Source organism: Schistocerca piceifrons, chromosome 8, assembly GCF_021461385.2.
Source record: "Schistocerca piceifrons isolate TAMUIC-IGC-003096 chromosome 8, iqSchPice1.1, whole genome shotgun sequence".
Lineage (NCBI taxonomy): Eukaryota > Metazoa > Arthropoda > Insecta > Orthoptera > Acrididae > Schistocerca > Schistocerca piceifrons.
In genome coordinates, this window is record NC_060145.1 from 138,086,275 (window position 1) to 138,105,030 (window position 18,756).

At 42.0% G+C, this 18,756-nt stretch overlaps 1 pseudogene; it reads right to left on the reverse strand.

The window, feature by feature from the left end:
- Window positions 1-17,454: 17,454 nt before the first annotated feature.
- Window positions 17,455-17,572, reverse strand: LOC124712740 (annotated as a pseudogene).
- Window positions 17,573-18,756: the final 1,184 nt, after the last annotated feature.

Sequence of the window (18,756 nt, forward strand, 5' to 3'; positions counted from 1 at the left end):
TGTAAAGTAGGACAGATTATGATTTGTGGCATCTCTCCAGAAAAAGCACAATACTGGAGCACGTTCGGAACAGGCCGTTCATCGTACTTTGTTTAACATGGAGCTCCGCAGCGGACCACCCCCACGTGTACACATGTTGACCCTACGTCAGTTTCGATTGTAGTGGGCACGGGACCATCGGGATTCGCCCGTCGACCAATGGAAACGTGTTGGCTCTTCTGCTGAATCACATTTTTGCTACACTAGGTAGATGGTCGGCTCCACAAACGCCGTCATCGAGGTGAACGGCAGCTCGAAACGTGCAGTGCGCCACGGTTGCAGGCTGGTGGGAGCGGTATTGTACTCTGGGAGACATTCTCCTGCTCTTGCATGAGACCTGTAGTAGTAATCTGAGACATGCTGACAGTTACGAACCACCCGCAATCCTTCGTGCTTGATATCTCCCCCTACGGCGATGTCACCTTTTTGCAGTGTAATTGTCATTGTCTCGGAGCCCGAACTGTGCTACAATGCTTTAATGAGCATTATAGTGAATTCACGTTACTGTCTTGGACACAAAACTCGCCTGATGTAAATCCTATGGAACCTACCTGGGGCCATTATCACATATGCAAATGAGCGGTTCGTTATTTACGCGAATAACATGACCTGTGCCCTAGACTTCTAATGCCACAAACCTACCAACAAACTGTTGGATCCCTGATTCGCAAGATTCAGTGATGTATTTCGTTCCAAAGACGCACAAACAAACTATTAAGTAGGTCATCATAATGTTTTGGCTCATCAGTGTATATTGCTATTATAAGGACACCGATACTATTGCGGTATTCAACACTTATTGTTATGACAGCGGATAGAGGTAATGTAATGGTAATCTGTGTAACAAAGTAAAGAGCTTATTTTGCAGCAGAGAGCTGTTAAATGGTTGTCCGTAAGGCTTTTCTGTGTAAAATAATATGAGGAATAATTTTCCCTAGGAAGACCAAGGACATTTTCCAGTTTATCTGTAGTGGGGGTGATTTTATGTGTGGGTCTGTACAATTCCAGCTTGATGGGCCCTCCTGACATTTTTTGTTGTTTCGATTTGTATTAATTAATGATCTGCAAAAATGTTGTATGAGGCGTACTAGCCATGTTGCACTCAGACTTTCAAATCGTCTTAGCCACATTGTTTGTTGATTTTAACTGCCTTAAGCGTTTCGATTATACATTACTTTCAGAGGAACATAAAAAAGCCTTCAGATTAAAAACATTGCATATACTGAAGATATGGGTACGTAGTTCTTAGTCATCTATCGTGAGTAACAGACAAGTGTAAACTTAAAAATCGTGTATAATCGAAACGGTTAAGACAATTCCAATCAGTAAACAATGGGGCTAAGACACTTTAAAATCCTGAATTTGTAATAAACTGAAGCTTTTAATTGAAATGCATCATTTATAACTAAAACTTTCCCTTTCCATTATTTAAAAATATTAACGAGCAAACTGTGATTATGTACGTGATTAGATCTGGGAAAGGAAGCTCCCTTTAAAAGATAAGAAATCTTTTTTACTACTATATTTTACGAAAAGAAATACAAAGTATTGTGCTGATGAAAGAAGAAAGGCCAAACTTTTTTTTGTTTGTAGACTGTGAGAGAAGTGCGTGTGCTGTGAAGTTAAGAATGGTTAGTGTTCGTCTCTCTATGGATCCTTTCTACGCGGAATAGCGTCGTATTACGCATATAAAAAGTAAAAGAGCTTCAAAATATTTGGTGTTAGATAGGTAGTACTTGAAATTTTTAGAACAGTTTCACTTGATTGCAGCTACCATTTGATTTAGCTTTTGATTTTTTAGGATCGTCTGTTACATAGACGAAAGGTTACAATTTTACAGTGTTACAATGTTTTACTGTGTGTGTCACTTGGCTAAAATTTTTGCTGAGACTCACAAAGCTCGAGCTACTACAGATAATTGTTTCTTTTTTCGTTATTGTGATGTGTTTGATGTTTGTGTCTGTGTTGTGTTGTCCAGGTGTATATTCCAACTTCAGAACATGATGACCAAATTGTAGAGGAAACGTACAATGTAATAGAGAGAATAATGGACGAAAATAAAAAATGCTGCAAAATAGTAATGGGAGACTGGAACTCCATTGTGGGAGAAGGGAAAGAGGGAAACACAGTAGGCAGTCATGGTCTTGGAAAGAGAAATGACAGAGTTGAATGGTTAATTGACTTCTGAAGGGAAAGGCAGCTGATAGCGGTAAACACATGGTTCAAGAACCACAAGAGGAGGCTCTACACTTGGAAATCACCAGGGGATAAATACAGAAACCAAATCGATTTTATACTAGTAGAAGAAAGATACATGAATGGAATCAAGAAGGTGCACACATTACCAGGTGCAGATATTAATAGTGACGACAACTTACTTATGGCAGAAATAGAAATAAGAACGAAAAAACTGAAGAAGGCGACCATGGTGAAGAATTGGGATCTAGAGAAGATAAGATCCAACAAAGAACAAATTACAGAAATGCTGTCTCGGGAGTTTCTAAACACATTACGAGACAAAGAGCCACCTGATAATGCCAACGAGTACTGGAATATGCTGAAAGAAGGAATCATAAAGCAGAACAGCAAAATATAGGATATGTAAAAGGGAAAAGGTCAAAAAACCATGAGTCACACAAGAAAAGATTTCCAAGATGGAGGAGAGAAGAAAATTGAAAAACAAGAACACTGAAGATACAAGAAAGATATACCGAAGGTTAAATAATGAACTGCGAAGAGAAACAGAGCAGGCTAGGAAAAAATGGCTAAAAGAGGAATGTGATGAAATTGATGAATTGGACAGGAAGGGAAGATACGACTTACTATACAACAGAGTACAGACTATGACATAGGAAAAAAACAGAGCAGGAAGTGCTACTATTGAAATTTTGAGTAAAGACGAAGAGGTAGTGTACAAAGATCGTAACGATGTCCTCCAGAGATGGGAAGAATATCTAAAAGAGCTATATGACACAAATAGGAAACCAGAAACTCTGGAACTTGAATCACACAACAGTGTAAGTGATGACGGGAAAGGACCAACCATCATAATGGAAGAAGTAAAGTCTGCCATAGCTGCAATGAAAAATGGCAAAGCGGTAGGTACAGATACAATACCGGGAGAAATACTAAAATGCTTGAACCAAGCTGGAATAAGAAAAATATTGAGGTTATGTAATAAAATATATGACAGTGGTGAATGGCCTGAGGACTTTCTGACAACAGTAATGATTCCATTACCGAAAAAACAAGGAACCAAGAAATGCAGCGAGCCCAGGACAATCAGCCTCATTTCACATGCAGCCAAAGTGATGTTAAGAATAATTAATAAAAGACTTGAAAAAGTAATGGAGGAGAATCTTGGCGAGGAGCAGTTTGGCTTTAGACGGAATACGGGCACCAGAGATACAATAGGGCTCCTACGAATCTTGGGAGAAAGGTTTACTGAAAAAGGAAGAGACCTATATATGTGCTTCATCGATCTAGAAAAGGCATTTGACAATGTGGTTTCGAACAAACTGGCGACTATAATGAGGGAAAAGAGAGTGGACTGGAAAACCAGAAGACTTATAAACTCATTATATCTTAATCAAAAAGTTTCAGTTAAAGTGAGAGGAGAAAGTACAAACTGGATCAGACTAGGATAAGGAGTCAGACAAGGATGCTGTCTATCACCTACTCTTTTCAACCTCTACTTGGAAAATATGATTTACCAATGCTCATTAGATGACAAAGGAGTAGAAATTGGAGGAAGAAGAGTAGGGTGTTTGAGGTTTGCTGATGACATGGTCCTTCTAGCCACAGGTGAAAAAGAATCACAGGATTTGGTGGACACCATTGCAACTAACTGAAAAAATATGGAATGAAAATTAACACAAATAAAACAAAAGTATTGGCACTAGGAGGAAATAAGGAAATAAAAATTATGCTGAATGGAAAAATACTAGAACAGGTGCAAAATTTTAAGCATCTAGGAAGCAGGATAGACACCGACTGGAAGTGCACCACAGAAATTAAAACAAGGATAGCAATGGCAAATGAGGCGTTTTATAAGAAAAGGAGAATTTCTGCAGCGGTCTGGACAGAGAACTCAGAAAGAGACTCATAAAATGTCTTGTATGGAGTGTTCTTCTATATGGCGCTGAAACATGGACTATGAGGAAAAAAGACAGAGAAAGGCTGGAGGCTTTTGAGATCTGGACATGGCGGAAGATGGAAAGAATAAGTTGGATGGACAGAGTAAAAAATGAAGAGGTACTGAGAAGAGTGGTAGGGAAAAGACAGTTACTAGATGTAATAAAGAGAAGAAAAAGAGATTGGGCATATATTAAGAAAGAATGACGGACTGATAAAAACAGTTTTAGAAGGTTATGTAGAAGAGAAAAGGAAGCGAGGAAGGAAGAGATTCCAGATACTGGATGACATGATGGACGGTACAACATACAGCAGCCTTAAGAAGGAAGCAATGGATCGCAGAAAATGGAGAGGCAAAGGACCTGCTAATGTAGCAGGAAACTGATGATGATGATGTGTAGCACTTGGCTAAAATTTTTGCTGAGACTCACAAAGCTCGAGCTACTACAGATAGTTGTTTCTTTTTTCGTTATTGTGATGTGTTTGCGTCTGTGAGTGCAAGGCTTTAACTAACAAATTACTACTGCTGTAAAGTTGATTCCGACATTCCTGCATTTTGGTGTACAAAACATCAATTAAGAAGCACCTATGATACGTTATCAATATTGGCAAGCATCTCGTTCTTTACCTAATAATCCAGAGTACAAAACCCGCTGAAGAGTCTTGGAGTTTTTTTAAGGTGAAGAGCGAGTACGCGCTCGAAGAGAAGCTCCGTGGAGGTGGGTGGACACTCTCCGTAGCGTGTCGCTGCGCCGCCTGGGTGTTTGTCCGGTGTTATTTCGTGGCTGCTCCATCGGTAATCCAAAGGGTGGTATGTGTCGCAACGACCGCCGCTGATGGACTGCGCGTACCTTTATAAGCACGGTGGCCGCAGGCTCCCGCACACACACGTCACTGCGCTCAGCCGACATGCGGCTGGTAAGTACTTCGGACTCGCTACTTCTCTCACAGTAGTTCAGCTAGTTCTTGTTTCCTGACATAACTACGTGCATGTTGTCTAGCGATGTAAACACATAGTTACAGTTACAAGTACACTACAACACCAGCTGAAGCTCAACTTTTAGGGGAAAAAAATCACAGCACCAGTAGGCCCTACTTGTTATTACGGATACAACTGCGCTCCACCTTTCCTCGCTTTAATTCCTGTTTTCGGATCTGCGTATGAGAGAATGTTGATGGTTTGGATTTGACAATTGGTTCAAATGGCTCTGAGCACTATGGGACTTAACTGCTGTGGTCATCAGTCCCCTAGATCTTAGAACTACTTAAACCTAACTAACCTAAGGACATCACACACATCCATGCCCGAGGCAGGATTCGAACCTGCGACCGTAGCGGTCTTGCGGTTCCAGACTGCAGCGCCTTTAACCGCACGGCCACTTCGGCCGGCGATTTGACAATTACTGTGTCTCCGTACCTGGGTGCTGTTTCTCTTACCAGAGTGTCATTTATTCTAAGATTACAAGGGAGCTCTTGCACGCAACCTACCAGTAGTGTACATTCAGCTGTAAGGGAAAATTTTAGTAATCATAGCGTAAGTTTCATTTAGGATGTTGCGGTGAACTAGCTGTGTGTGGCTGTGCATGTGTGCGTTTGTGTTTGTATATATATATATGTGTTTGTGTGTATGTCAGTGGGGATTGGGAAGAATCATGACCTGTCCCAGCAAGGCTATTATTATTGTTATTGAAAAAGTAGGGCCATTACTGTACCTTATTGTTTTTGTTTCATGTTTCTTTCTTTAGTTTGGGGTCGTTGCCCCAGGCTCAAGAGCTCATTCGCGTAATCACGCAAACCTTCAAGTAAACTTGGCATCATTCTGCTTATTACCAAAAAAATACAGTGTTAGCTATGGACGGATAGTGTGAGTAGCAATTTGCGACTGTTTTCCGATGTCGTGTCGTCGTTGAGTGATTGTACAAGGATACTGGGTGGCTTAGACAGAATTTCTGTTTTGTGTGGTATATGGCAGCTTGCTCTAAACGTAGAAAAATGTAAGCTACTGCAGATGAGTGGCAAAACAATTTGTAAAGTTCGAGTACAGGATTGGTGGTGTACTCCGTGACATACCGTGATTAAATACCTGGCTGTATCGTCGCAAAGCGATATGAAATGGAACGAGCACATAAGGTCGGTAACAGGGAAGGCGGATGGTCGACTCCGGTGTATTGAGAGAATTCTGTGAAAGTGGAGCTCATCTATAAAGCACACCGCGTATGAAACACCAATACAACCCCTTCTTCAGCACTGCTGGAATGTTTTCGATCCTCTGCCAGGATGTATTATTAGATTTGTTATCAGTGGTTCTGATCAACAGGCATGTGTTACTGAAATATTCTGCGAACTCAAATGAGAATACCTGGAAGGAAGACTGTCTTCTTTTCACAAAATATTTCCGAGAAAATTTAGTAAACCGGTGTTTACGACTGACTGCGGAAAGATTCAACGGCTGCTAATGCACATTTCACATAAGGACCGCGAAGACATGATAAAGGAAATTAGAGCTCGTACAGAGGCATATAGATAGTCATTTTTGTCTCACTCCATTTGCGAGTGGGACAGGAAAAGGAGTTACTACTAACGGTAGAACGTACGCTCCGCCCTACACCTTGTAGTGGCTTACGGAGTATGTGTGTAGGTGTACATGTCGACCCCACAATAAAAAATACCCTTTCTAAAACGATGGAGAAGATCATGACAGTTAAGCTGCAATTGTGCAGGTTTCCATCTTCTCATGCATGGGAAATCACTAAAAATTCACCACAGTGGGAGACGAAACAGTATGTTATTATTTTTTTATCCTTCTGTCACAATTGCACTGACAATCCGGGTTTTTGGTGACTAGTTTCGACCGTCAGCGCCTACGCTATGCTTTCCCATCCTCTTCTAGAGTACTGCTGTAGAGTATGGGATCCTTACCAGATTGGATTGACAGAAGCATCGAAAAAGTTCAACCGAGTGCAGCTCGTTTTGTATTATCGCGAAATAGGGAAGACAGTGTCACGGATATGATATGCGAGTTGGGGTGGCAATCATTAAAACAAAGGCGTTTTCGTTGCTGAGAGATATTTTCTCCAAATTCGTTCTCCTCCGAACGAAAACATTTTTTGGCACCACCTACACGGGGAGAAATAAGGATTCTAATAAAATAAATGGCTGCTCACACGACAAGGTTTAAATGTTCGTTTTTCCCAAGCGCTCCTAGAGAGTGGAACGGTAGAGAAACAGCCTCAAAATGGTTCGATGAACCCACCGCCAAGCAGTTAATTGTGAATTGCAGAAGAGTCATGTGGGGGCAAGAGTAGATGTGTCAGTCCATTATCGAACCATTTCCTGATTGGCTCTGAAATCATTAATGAAATAATACCTTTACATTTTAAGCTATTCACAACTGTTCATCTTCGAACATTTTCTGTCCTTAATGTAAGTGCATACTATACATACTACTTCATTAACTACTTCAGAACCACTCAGATAATGATTCGATAACTAACATACATGTTCGAAACTAGTTACCAGTAAGCCAAACTCGGTGATCCTGAGACAGACAAAGTAAAGAATAAATAAGCTTGAACACAGTTGCGGATCATTTTGCCGATGCAATGTGGAAATTCCACAAAAACAGCAGCTGATGGAATGCGGCCGTAAGTTTCGATGAGAGAAAAGGAGGTGATACAATCCAGCGTCCCGTCGACGTCTAGCTTGCTCTGTCTTATGAACCATTCCGGCACTGCCCGAATTACAGAAATAACAGAAAAGTTAAATCAGGGTAGAGAGACTAAGAATCGAGTCCTGCTCCTTCAATTAGCCACCGCATATCAATGAGTGGCGTATTTTTAATTAGTAAAGGTAGCACAAGTACTGAGTTTGCAGTGGTAGATAACTGTGTGTGGATTGATTTGTCTGCATCAGAGTCTTCACACATTGATCTGAGTTGAAACTCAGAAGGATTAGGGAGGTAACAGTTTACTGGTTTCATTAAGCAGGCTTCCTGGTAGCGACCATGAGCATTTTATTACTCATTAAGGATGGAAAAATGACGGAACGAATAGAGTTTAGCGTCATACTGATGTCGAGCTCATTAGAGAAGGATAGGAGGAAGGAAGCGACCGCCGCGGCATTGGCTCAAAGTGACTTAGCAAGACCATGGAAAATACAAATCTGAATGACTTCCAGTCGAACACATGTCCAGTGCCTTGACAACTGCTTCATCTCGACACACAAATATTTTGGTGTAAAAGGTACTACAAAGAGGCCTCAGACAAAACAAACGCATTATAAAGTAGCTTTTCTTTCTGACAGATAAAAGTAAGTGATTTATTTAAAAAATTATGCAATGCATGAATAAAGTTTTGTTTCGGAAAAGACATGCCACAAATGCGGTGGCAACTGTGATTTCAATATGACACACATCAAGATACAACCAAATTTTTTACTGTATTGAATCACTGTCATTAAATACTACACCATCGCTCACCATGATCTATTCGTGTATCAGGCGATGGTGGATACTGAACATCGTCATTGTTTGAAGGTTCGTTGATTGTGAAAATACTACATGGACTTGAATGTAAAAAGCGGTAATGATTATTAATTCAGTGTTCGTAAAAATAAATCTGCAGGTTCAAGTTGTTGAGATTACAATCCTTAAACAGCGCGTTGCGATAAGGAAACGGTCGTTCTGTCTTCAAACGATGTGTACAATTTCCTGATACATCTCCAGCAACACATAAAATCGTCAGAATAAAATTAATAAAATAATGACAGACCCCAAAAATTATGGATAAAACGATTATTATCCAATAAATTAGATATTACTTGCAGAAAACAACACGTACCTCCTAATACCTCGGAATCAGAAACAAGAGTAAGTAGCCAGAAGAGTGAATCCTCCCTTCTTAAACCGTCGTTTGTTTTACAGAAAAATGAATCAACGCAAAGGCTGTTAATTATGTCTTATGCATGCTGTCTGTGAGCTATAAATGACATCGGTTATTCAATCTTTGATAGAAAATACACATATTCTCACATAAAAGTTCTTACAGGATGGTAATTTCTTCGTAAAAATATTAAAGAATAACACATCTTTTATAGAATAAGTTTCAACGGCACATCGATAGTAGGAATGGCGAGTCGGAAATTTGTTGAAAAATTATGTGAAAGGGCTAGGCATGTTAAGGATATCGCATATAAGATTCTTCTACATTCTACATTACTGCCCCGCGGGATTAGCCGAGCGGTCTTAGGCGCTGCAGTCATGGACTGTGCGGCTGATCGCGGCGGAGGTTCGAGCCCTCCCTCGGGCATGGGTGTGTGTGTTTGTCCTTAGGATAATTCAGGTTAAGTAGTGTGTAAGCTTAGGCACTGATGACCCTAGCAGTTAAGTCCCATAAGATTTCACACACATTTGAACAATGTTTTTCTACATTACTCCTCCAGTGTTTGTGATATTTGTCGAGTAGTCCTGACAAGAGAAGCTGAAGAAATTCAAAGACGCGCGATTAGGGTCTAAGCAGGTCGGTCCAGCATAATCACACGACCGTTTAGAAACGATGATCAACGAACTTTAATAAAAATCTTTGATATAAGGGCGACGTTGTTCTTACGACACTCTGTCGGCTAATTTAAAAGAACAGTAATCGTGGAAGACTGTACGACCATTAGATTGCCACCATAGGAAAATTAGGGTTTAAGTGACCTGGTCGTTGCAGACGTAGCAATCTGGGACTACACTAGAGTGGTATTAGAAACCGACCGAATTCTTTGTAGGAATCACACATATACTCGTCTCAAGTGATTTAGAGGAACCACGGGCAATTCACACTTGGATAGACGAAGGAGGTGTTGAACCTCATTCCTGCTGATTTCGAGTCTGATTCCTTAGCTACTGCCCCACCTAAGTAAGCAGGCATGGACGGAGGTATACAAGTAGTTACTTTTCAATTATGCCATTCCAGAATGGAATAAGAGAGGAAGTGACTATTACTGGCATGCAATAACCTCCACTATACAGTGACTTGCACAGTACATTTATAAATCATCAATTATAAAATCCTTTAGAGTTGCAAAAATTATTTACAAATTTACAATTATTATTTATAAATAATTTTTACAGCTGTAGCGGGTTTTTTCAATGACAATGAGCAACAGTTGTTTACGTCCCGTGAATAGAAAAGTTTAAAAACGTTGTATAGGCAACAAATAAATGGTTGTCCCCTGAGTATTCAGAAGTATCGAATTAGCTAGTTTGACAGTATATTAGAAACTTCACATTTCACCTGTCAGCAGCACCAAACACATAAACTGAAGAGAATGTTTTTGTCGTTTGTATTCAGTCCACTATGTACATCTTTTTGCTGTGTCTATGTTATTGTTCTTCTAATGTGTACAAAATATATTCCGCTTGTGAACTTCTGTGATGATAAAAATCCCAGTTCTAAATATTGCGTCTCTTCCCTTCTTCGCGACCAGCCCTATAGCATTCCACTCTACCTAGCTTGCATTTATCGCGAATCTCACGCCCAGTGCAAAGTCCCAAGTGACTGAAAGAAAGCGCAGGTAACTACTGTATATAATAAGGGTAAAAGAACGAACCCACAAAATTGCACACCAATATCTTTGACATCGATACGCTGCAGAATCCTTGATTATGTTTGTAATTTTTCCTCCTATCTATGTAATTATGTAGTTCTCAATTCGTTCGAGCAATCAATCATTCATAATAGGAAACACAATCATAACTCAGCCACTCAAAATGATTCAGAAATTTTACTTGTTAGAATGAAATCAGGCGATGATTCTTCTTCTCTGCAGGCTCGTGCTTTGCGGCAGTCTGCTAATCTGTACAAATAAAATGCCTCGTAATTTTGGGAGCGTTGTACAGGGTGATTCAAAAAGAATACCACAACTTTAAAAATGTGTATTTAATGAAAGAAACATAGCATAACCTTCTGTTATACATCATTACAAAGAGTATTTAAAAAGGTTTTTTTTTCACTCAAAAACAAGTTCAGAGATGTTCAATATGGCCCCCTCCAGACACACGAGCAATGTCAACCCGATACTCCAACTCGTTCCACACTCTCTGTAGCATATCAGGTGTAACAGTTTGGATAGCTGCTGTTATTTCTCGTTTCAGATCATCACCTATCAGGAGGTTTAACACCATACTTCGTTCGAAATGCACGCTGAACAACTGTCGTCGATTCACTTCTGCCGTACTCAATAACACAAAAAGCTTTCTGTTGAGCGGTCGCCATCTTAGCATCAACTGACGCTGACGCCTAGTCAACAGCGCCTCAAGCGAACATATGTACAACTAAATGAAACTTTATAGCTCCCTTAATTCGCCGACAGATAGTGCTTAGCTCTGACTTTTGTCGTTGCAGAGTTTTAAATTCCTGAAGTTGTGGTATTCTTTTTGGATCACCCTGTATAATCAGTCGGGAAACCTCAGATCAAGCGGATATTTGGCTTTGATGAAGTTTAACCTTCCGTAGAAGTAATGGAGCTCTTGGATTATTAAATGCAGGTTCGCATCCAGTCTTTCGGAAGTTCCCTTCTGATTAACAACCACGCAATATATCGACGAATATCATTAATTCTCAAATGTTAAATACACACCTTTTGTATGAAGGAGCAATATATATATATATATATTTCCCTTTTAATCGTACAATTTCGTATCAGTTATCTTTTGTCATAAATCTCAATATTCAGATTACAGTTCTTCAAACAAAGCTCAGGCTAATCGGCACGAAGACGCAATATATCGACGAATATCATTAATTCTCAAATGTTAAATACACACCTTTTGTATGAAGGAGCAATATATATATATATATTTCCCTTTTAATCGTACAATTTCGTATCAGTTATCTTTTGTCATAAATCTCAATATTCAGATTACAGTTCTTCAAACAAAGCTCAGGCTAATCAGCACGAAGACAATCTCGGAAGCTTTTTTCTAACAACCACCAGAGAGAGTACTACGAAGAATAATTATGCGCTCATGGCATAGCTATTGTATGAAACTACTTTGCGCATGGATTCTGCGAGTATGAAGATAGAAAATTAGTAAACGTCATTCAAGGGTAGAATTGTATCAGAATAATTCATCGAATATAAAGAGATATTACATGTTCTTAGCTCGAATATAACAAATTTCCTTGACAGGGAGAAGCTTCTGTCCACAATTTTATAACTTGCCCTTTTCTAGCACGATATCCTATGAACCATGGATGAAAGGCAACAGGGGGATTCCATTTTCCTAGATTTCCATTAAGCATTTTAGACAGTGGAGCACTGCAGACTGTTAACGAAGGTACAAGCATACGAAATAGATTCCCAGGTATGTGAATGGCTCGAAGATTTCTGAAGTAGCAGAATCCAGTATGTTGTCCTCGACGGCGAGTATTCATCAGAGACAGGGGTATTGTCGGCAGTGCCCCAGGGAAGTGTGATAGGACCGCCACGTTTTTGTTCATTGTTCACACGTCAGAGTAGGACTGAAAAGATTGTACAAAAAAGCGCTGTAGTATTCTGACACGTACATACCTGAAGTCGTTAACGTGATGGCTCAGTCAGTTTAACCTTCCTCAAAAGATGTCACCAGCACGTAATCAGCAGTTCTGTGACGTCACTGGGCAAGCGAACGGTCTGCTGGGAAACTTCTACTGTTATTCCATCTCTGTGCTTTTCAGCGCTACAACGGTTAGTCGGAGCCTCTGACTTATGCATTATTTCACTTTTGATCTGCTTACCCCCAAGGTTACTGTTCCAGAGGTTTACCTACAGTTTCTCTCTAAGTTCAAATGGGTGGCATCTACTGCTAAGTCTATCCTCAGTTTCAGATACAAAGATAGGCAAAAAATCCAACCAATTACCTTGAACGATTAAAGAAAATCAGGGGGAACCTAAATCAGGATGCCTGAGGATATGCCTGAGGAATAATTATATAATACATTTTATACTCTTCGTGAAATAAGTCATGGATCATTAAAAGCAATATTTCTTTCATCAAATACAAATTCAGCAACTGTTACTGTAATACGCTATTTCGTTGCAACAGTAATGAAATTTGATAAAGGCGAGAAAATAAATAAGTGAATGAGTACTGCACAACGAAATGTGAAATTAACGGCAAAGGATTCGCACAAAAATACGTGGGCTAGTAAAGCAGAGTACCGGAAATTTCTGGGAGTAGAAAATAAAAGTGTAGAAATACATTTTGCTATTTGTGAAATAGCTAAGTACTCTATGTTTCGTATAACTCAATCTATCGATTATATTCAATGTCTGTATGTCAGTTTGTAATTAAATTGTATATAAAATGTATAAGAATAGCGTCGTATGCCATACGATAAATAAAATAAGTACACAACTCAGTCACATTGCAGATTAATACTTACCTTACAATGAAATTGAGATCTTAAGAATAATGAAAATAATGTAGAAGTACGCTTGCGACCATCTTATCTTATATAGATCATACAAATTCGAAAACAGACCACAAGCACTGAAATAGGAAAAAAGTCAGTAACCAACACCACTGTTCACTATAATTGCGTTTGCATCCGACACGAATGAACTTCGTTGTTGCTCAAATCTTTGAAAGAGGAATAGAAATTTAAGGATCAACTTGCCGTCGACGATGAAAATAGAGACCGGGCACAAGCTCAGATTGGGATAAATATCACTCATAGCCATGTTTACACAACATGCGTCCGAAAAGTTCGATGAATGTTCTCTGAAAATAAATGGAACAAGTGTTACAAACAAAATACCTTAACCGGTCTTCAAAGCAATCACGATTAGCAACAACACACTTGTGACATCGGTCGAAAAGCAGATGGGAACTGTCAACAAACGCTTCTTGTGGAATCGCTCGAAGCATTGTGGTCACGCGTTGTTGGATATTCGCATCATTACAGCAGATGAGGCCTGAAACTTCCTGGCAGATTAAAACTGTGTGCCCGACCGAGACTCGAACTCGGGACCTTTGCCTTTCGCGGGCAAGTGCTCTACCAACCGAGCTACCGAAGCACGACTCACGCCCGGTACTCACAGCATTACTTCTGCCAGTACCTCGTCTCCTACCTTCCAAACTTTACAGAAGCTCTCCTGCGAACCTTCAGAACTAGCACTCCTGAAAGAAAGGATATTGCGGAGACATGGCTTAGCCACAGCCTGGGGGATGTTTCCAGAATGAGATTTTCACTCTGCAGCGGAGTGTGCGCTGATATGAAACTTCCTGGCAGATTAAAACTGTGTGCCCGACCGAGACTCGAACTCGGGACCTTTGCCTTTCGCGGGCAAGTGCTCTACCAACCGAGCTACCGAAGCACGACTCACGCCCGGTACTCACAGCATTACTTCTGCCAGTACCTCGTCTCCTACCTTCCAAACTTTACAGAAGCTCTCCTGCGAACCTTGCAGAACTAGCACTCCTGAAAGAAAGGATATTGCGGAGACATGGCTTAGCCACAGCCTGGGGGATGTTTCCAGAATGAGATTTTCACTCTGCAGCGGAGTGTGCGCTGATATGAAACTTCCTGGCAGATTAAAACTGTGTGCCCGACCGAGACTCGAACTCGGGACCTTTGCCTTTCGCGGGCAAGTGCTCTACCAACCCAGCTACCGAAGCACGACTCACGCCCGGTACTCACAGCATTACTTCTGCCAGTACCTCGTCTCCTACCTTCCAAACTTTACAGAAGCTCTCCTGCGAACCTTGCAGAACTAGCACTCCTGAAAGAAAGGATATTGCGGAGACATGGCTTAGCCACAGCCTGGGGGATGTTTCCAGAATGAGATTTTCACTCTGCAGCGGAGTGTGCGCTGATATGAAACTTCCTGGCAGATTAAAACTGTGTGCCCGACCGAGACTCGAACTCGGGACCTTTGCCTTTCGCGGGCAAGTGCTCTACCAACCGAGCTACCGAAGCACGACTCACGCCCGGTACTCACAGCATTACTTCTGCCAGTACCTCGTCTCCTACCTTCCAAACTTTACAGAAGCTCTCCTGCGAACCTTGCAGAACTAGCACTCCTGAAAGAAAGGATATTGCGGAGACATGGCTTAGCCACAGCCTGGGGGATGTTTCCAGAATGAGATTTTCACTCTGCAGCGGAGTGTGCGCTGATATGAAACTTCCTGGCAGATTAAAACTGTGTGCCCGACCGAGACTCGAACTCGGGACCTTTGCCTTTCGCGGGCAAGTGCTCTACCAACCCAGCTACCGAAGCACGACTCACGCCCGGTACTCACAGCATTACTTCTGCCAGTACCTCGTCTCCTACCTTCCAAACTTTACAGAAGCTCTCCTGCGAACCTTGCAGAACTAGCACTCCTGAAAGAAAGGATATTGCGGAGACATGGCTTAGCCACAGCCTGGGGGATGTTTCCAGAATGAGATTTTCACTCTGCAGCGGAGTGTGCGCTGATATGAAACTTCCTGGCAGATTAAAACTGTGTGCCCGACCGAGACTCGAACTCGGGACCTTTGCCTTTCGCGGGCAAGTGCTCTACCAACCGAGCTACCGAAGCACGACTCACGCCCGGTACTCACAGCATTACTTCTGCCAGTACCTCGTCTCCTACCTTCCAAACTTTACAGAAGCTCTCCTGCGAACCTTGCAGAACTAGCACTCCTGAAAGAAAGGATATTGCGGAGACATGGCTTAGCCACAGGTTCGCAGGAGAGCTTCTGTAAAGTTTGGAAGGTAGGAGACGAGGTACTGGCAGAAGTAATGCTGTGAGTACCGGGCGTGAGTCGTGCTTCGGTAGCTCGGTTGGTAGAGCACTTGCCCGCGAAAGGCAAAGGTCCCGAGTTCGAGTCTCGGTCGGGCACACAGTTTTAATCTGCCAGGAAGTTTCATATCAGCGCACACTCCGCTGCAGAGTGAAAATCTCATTCTGGAAACATCCCCCAGGCTGTGGCTAAGCCATGTCTCCGCAATATCCTTTCTTTCAGGAGTGCTAGTTCTGCAAGGTTCGCAGGAGAGCTTCTGTAAAGTTTGGAAGGTAGGAGACGAGGTACTGGCAGAAGTAATGCTGTGAGTACCGGGCGTGAGTCGTGCTTCGGTAGCTCGGTTGGTAGAGCACTTGCCCGCGAAAGGCAAAGGTCCCGAGTTCGAGTCTCGGTCGGGCACACAGTTTTAATCTGCCAGGAAGTTTCATATCAGCGCACACTCCGCTGCAGAGTGAAAATCTCATTCCAGATGAGGCCTGGTCCCACCAATTCGATGTGGAGACCAGGCGACAGTCAATGGCATGGTGCTTATCGTCTCCCCGCCTCCCTCGCGTAGAAATTCGTTATGAATCAAGCCCTTGCTGTCGAAAAAGGCGTTCTACATCCTCTTAATCTTGAATTTTGTCAGCCGACTTTTTCGGGAGGCATGGAAAACGATGAACACCACCCTAATGACTGTGGCTTATTCTCCGGACACTACTGGCAGAGCAGGCCTCATCTCCTGTGATGACGCGCTTATCCAACAACGTGCGACACCATTTATTGTAGCTAACGGTGATTACTTTGGAGGCCAGTAAAGGTATTTAGTTCGTAAATCTTTTTTCCTTCAGTTTCCGACAGTATTCACAGAACTTTTCTGACGTTCCTTTACAGTGTGCGGCAAATAATAATGGCCCGCAGAATAGAGTTCCGAGGTACAAAGAAAAACAAGCACAGGAGAGGAAATACAGCACTAACGTGACTGTAGCAAATGTTTAAAGTGACCATCATTCATCTCTTGGCACTTTTGGGCCCTGGTCAGCAAATTGGTGAAGCCGAATCCAAGCTGGTCTGGTGGAATTGCTGCAGTCTCATCCGAAATGTTCTGCTGGAGTTCTTGAAGACTATCAGGGTTGTTGCACTACATCTTAGACTTGAGGGCTCCCCACACAAAGTAATCGCACACTATCACTGGGTGGCATGCTAGGGTCGCGACCAGGCTGACCTCGGGTAACAATTCTGTCAGGCGTGAAGATTGTGTAAATGTGTTCCGACGTTCGGCCGTGTGTATGGGTAGTTGCTGCACCCTGTTGGAAGTAGTTGTAGGTCTTTGCCTCCTCCGTTAAAGCACTCCGTCTTCAGGCCACAAGTGACACATCGGGACCCTCCGACCGGCGTGTCATCCTCAGTTGAGGATGAGGATAGGAGGGGCGTGTGATCAGCACACCGCTCTCCCGGTCGTTAAGATGGTTTTCTTTGACCGAAGCCGCTACTAGTCGCTCGAGTATCTCCTCAATTGGCATCACGAGGCTGAGTGCATCCCGATAAATGGCAACAGCGCATGGCAGCCTGGATGGTCACCCATCCAAGTGCCGACCACACCCAACAGCGCTTAACTTCGGTGATCTCACGGGAACCGGTGTATCCACTGCTGTAAGGCCGTTGCCCCTCCTCCGTTAACGCTGCCACAAATGGTCGTCCAATCGTATCTACTCTCATTTTCTCCGCCCTCTACGACTAGCAGGGCATTGGCCTGAAGTTATTTAGAGAAACGACGGAAACATATCATGGCAAGGTCTTGTACTCTAGTGTTCCCAAATACGTCAAAGAGTGGGTATTCACTCCGTGATACAAATGTAAAAAAGTAAAAAGAGGAACTGGAAAACAGAGAAACGCATTTCAAAAAATCATTTTCGCTATTTTAGTATTCCCTCTTTAGACGAAAGAATGAGGATCTTAATACGAGGATCGTTCAATAAGTAATGTCCCACATTTCTTTAAAAAGCCATTAATATAGATAGACAGACGTCCTTGTTGATGCTTCATATTTGATGTTTGTTCTGGGCGCCGGTGAAATTTCGAACCGTTCTGGCAGATGGCAGAGCCGTAGTACATCGTCAAAATGGCGTCTACATACGACTCACGTTACAAGCAGCGTTCTGTTATTGAATTCTTCTGTGCATAGACAGAAACTGTGGTGAACAGCCATAAACGTTTATCTGCAGTTGATAGGAGTACACTGGGAATATGGGTAAAGAAAGTTACAGCCTCAGAAAACGCAGAAACAAAGCTCCATGATCAGCCACGCTCGAGACGTCCTGTCACAACCACTGCTCCTGACATGCTGAATCGTGCGGATGCCATTATTCATTCCGACTGGCCGCTTAAAGATTCTCTACGGGGAACACAATTTGAAGATGACGAGAGCGTCACTCGTGCAGTGGAAACATGGCTGCGCCTACAGGACAAAAGCTTTTACCAGCAGGGAATACATGCTCTTCCATCACGTTGGCGTACGGCCACAGAACGTGATGGAGTCTACGTAGAAAAATAGGACATGGACAAGACATGATGATGTATAACGTAACCAAATTCTAACTCTTAACAATAAATATGACCTGAGAAAAAAGTGTGGGGCATTACTTATTGAACGAGCCTCGTAAGTCATCAGTTAAGTAAAAATTACTCTTAGAAAAACTTCTAGTGTAAAACTATTTCTATTTTCTGACCTTAGTTCGATAGTGTTCGACATACATATTTCATCTACCTGTCTGTCTCTTCCGGAATAACAATTCTTTCCAGAAGGACGTCTAACACACTTCTCTTTTTTCTCTTGAGCACATAACAATCC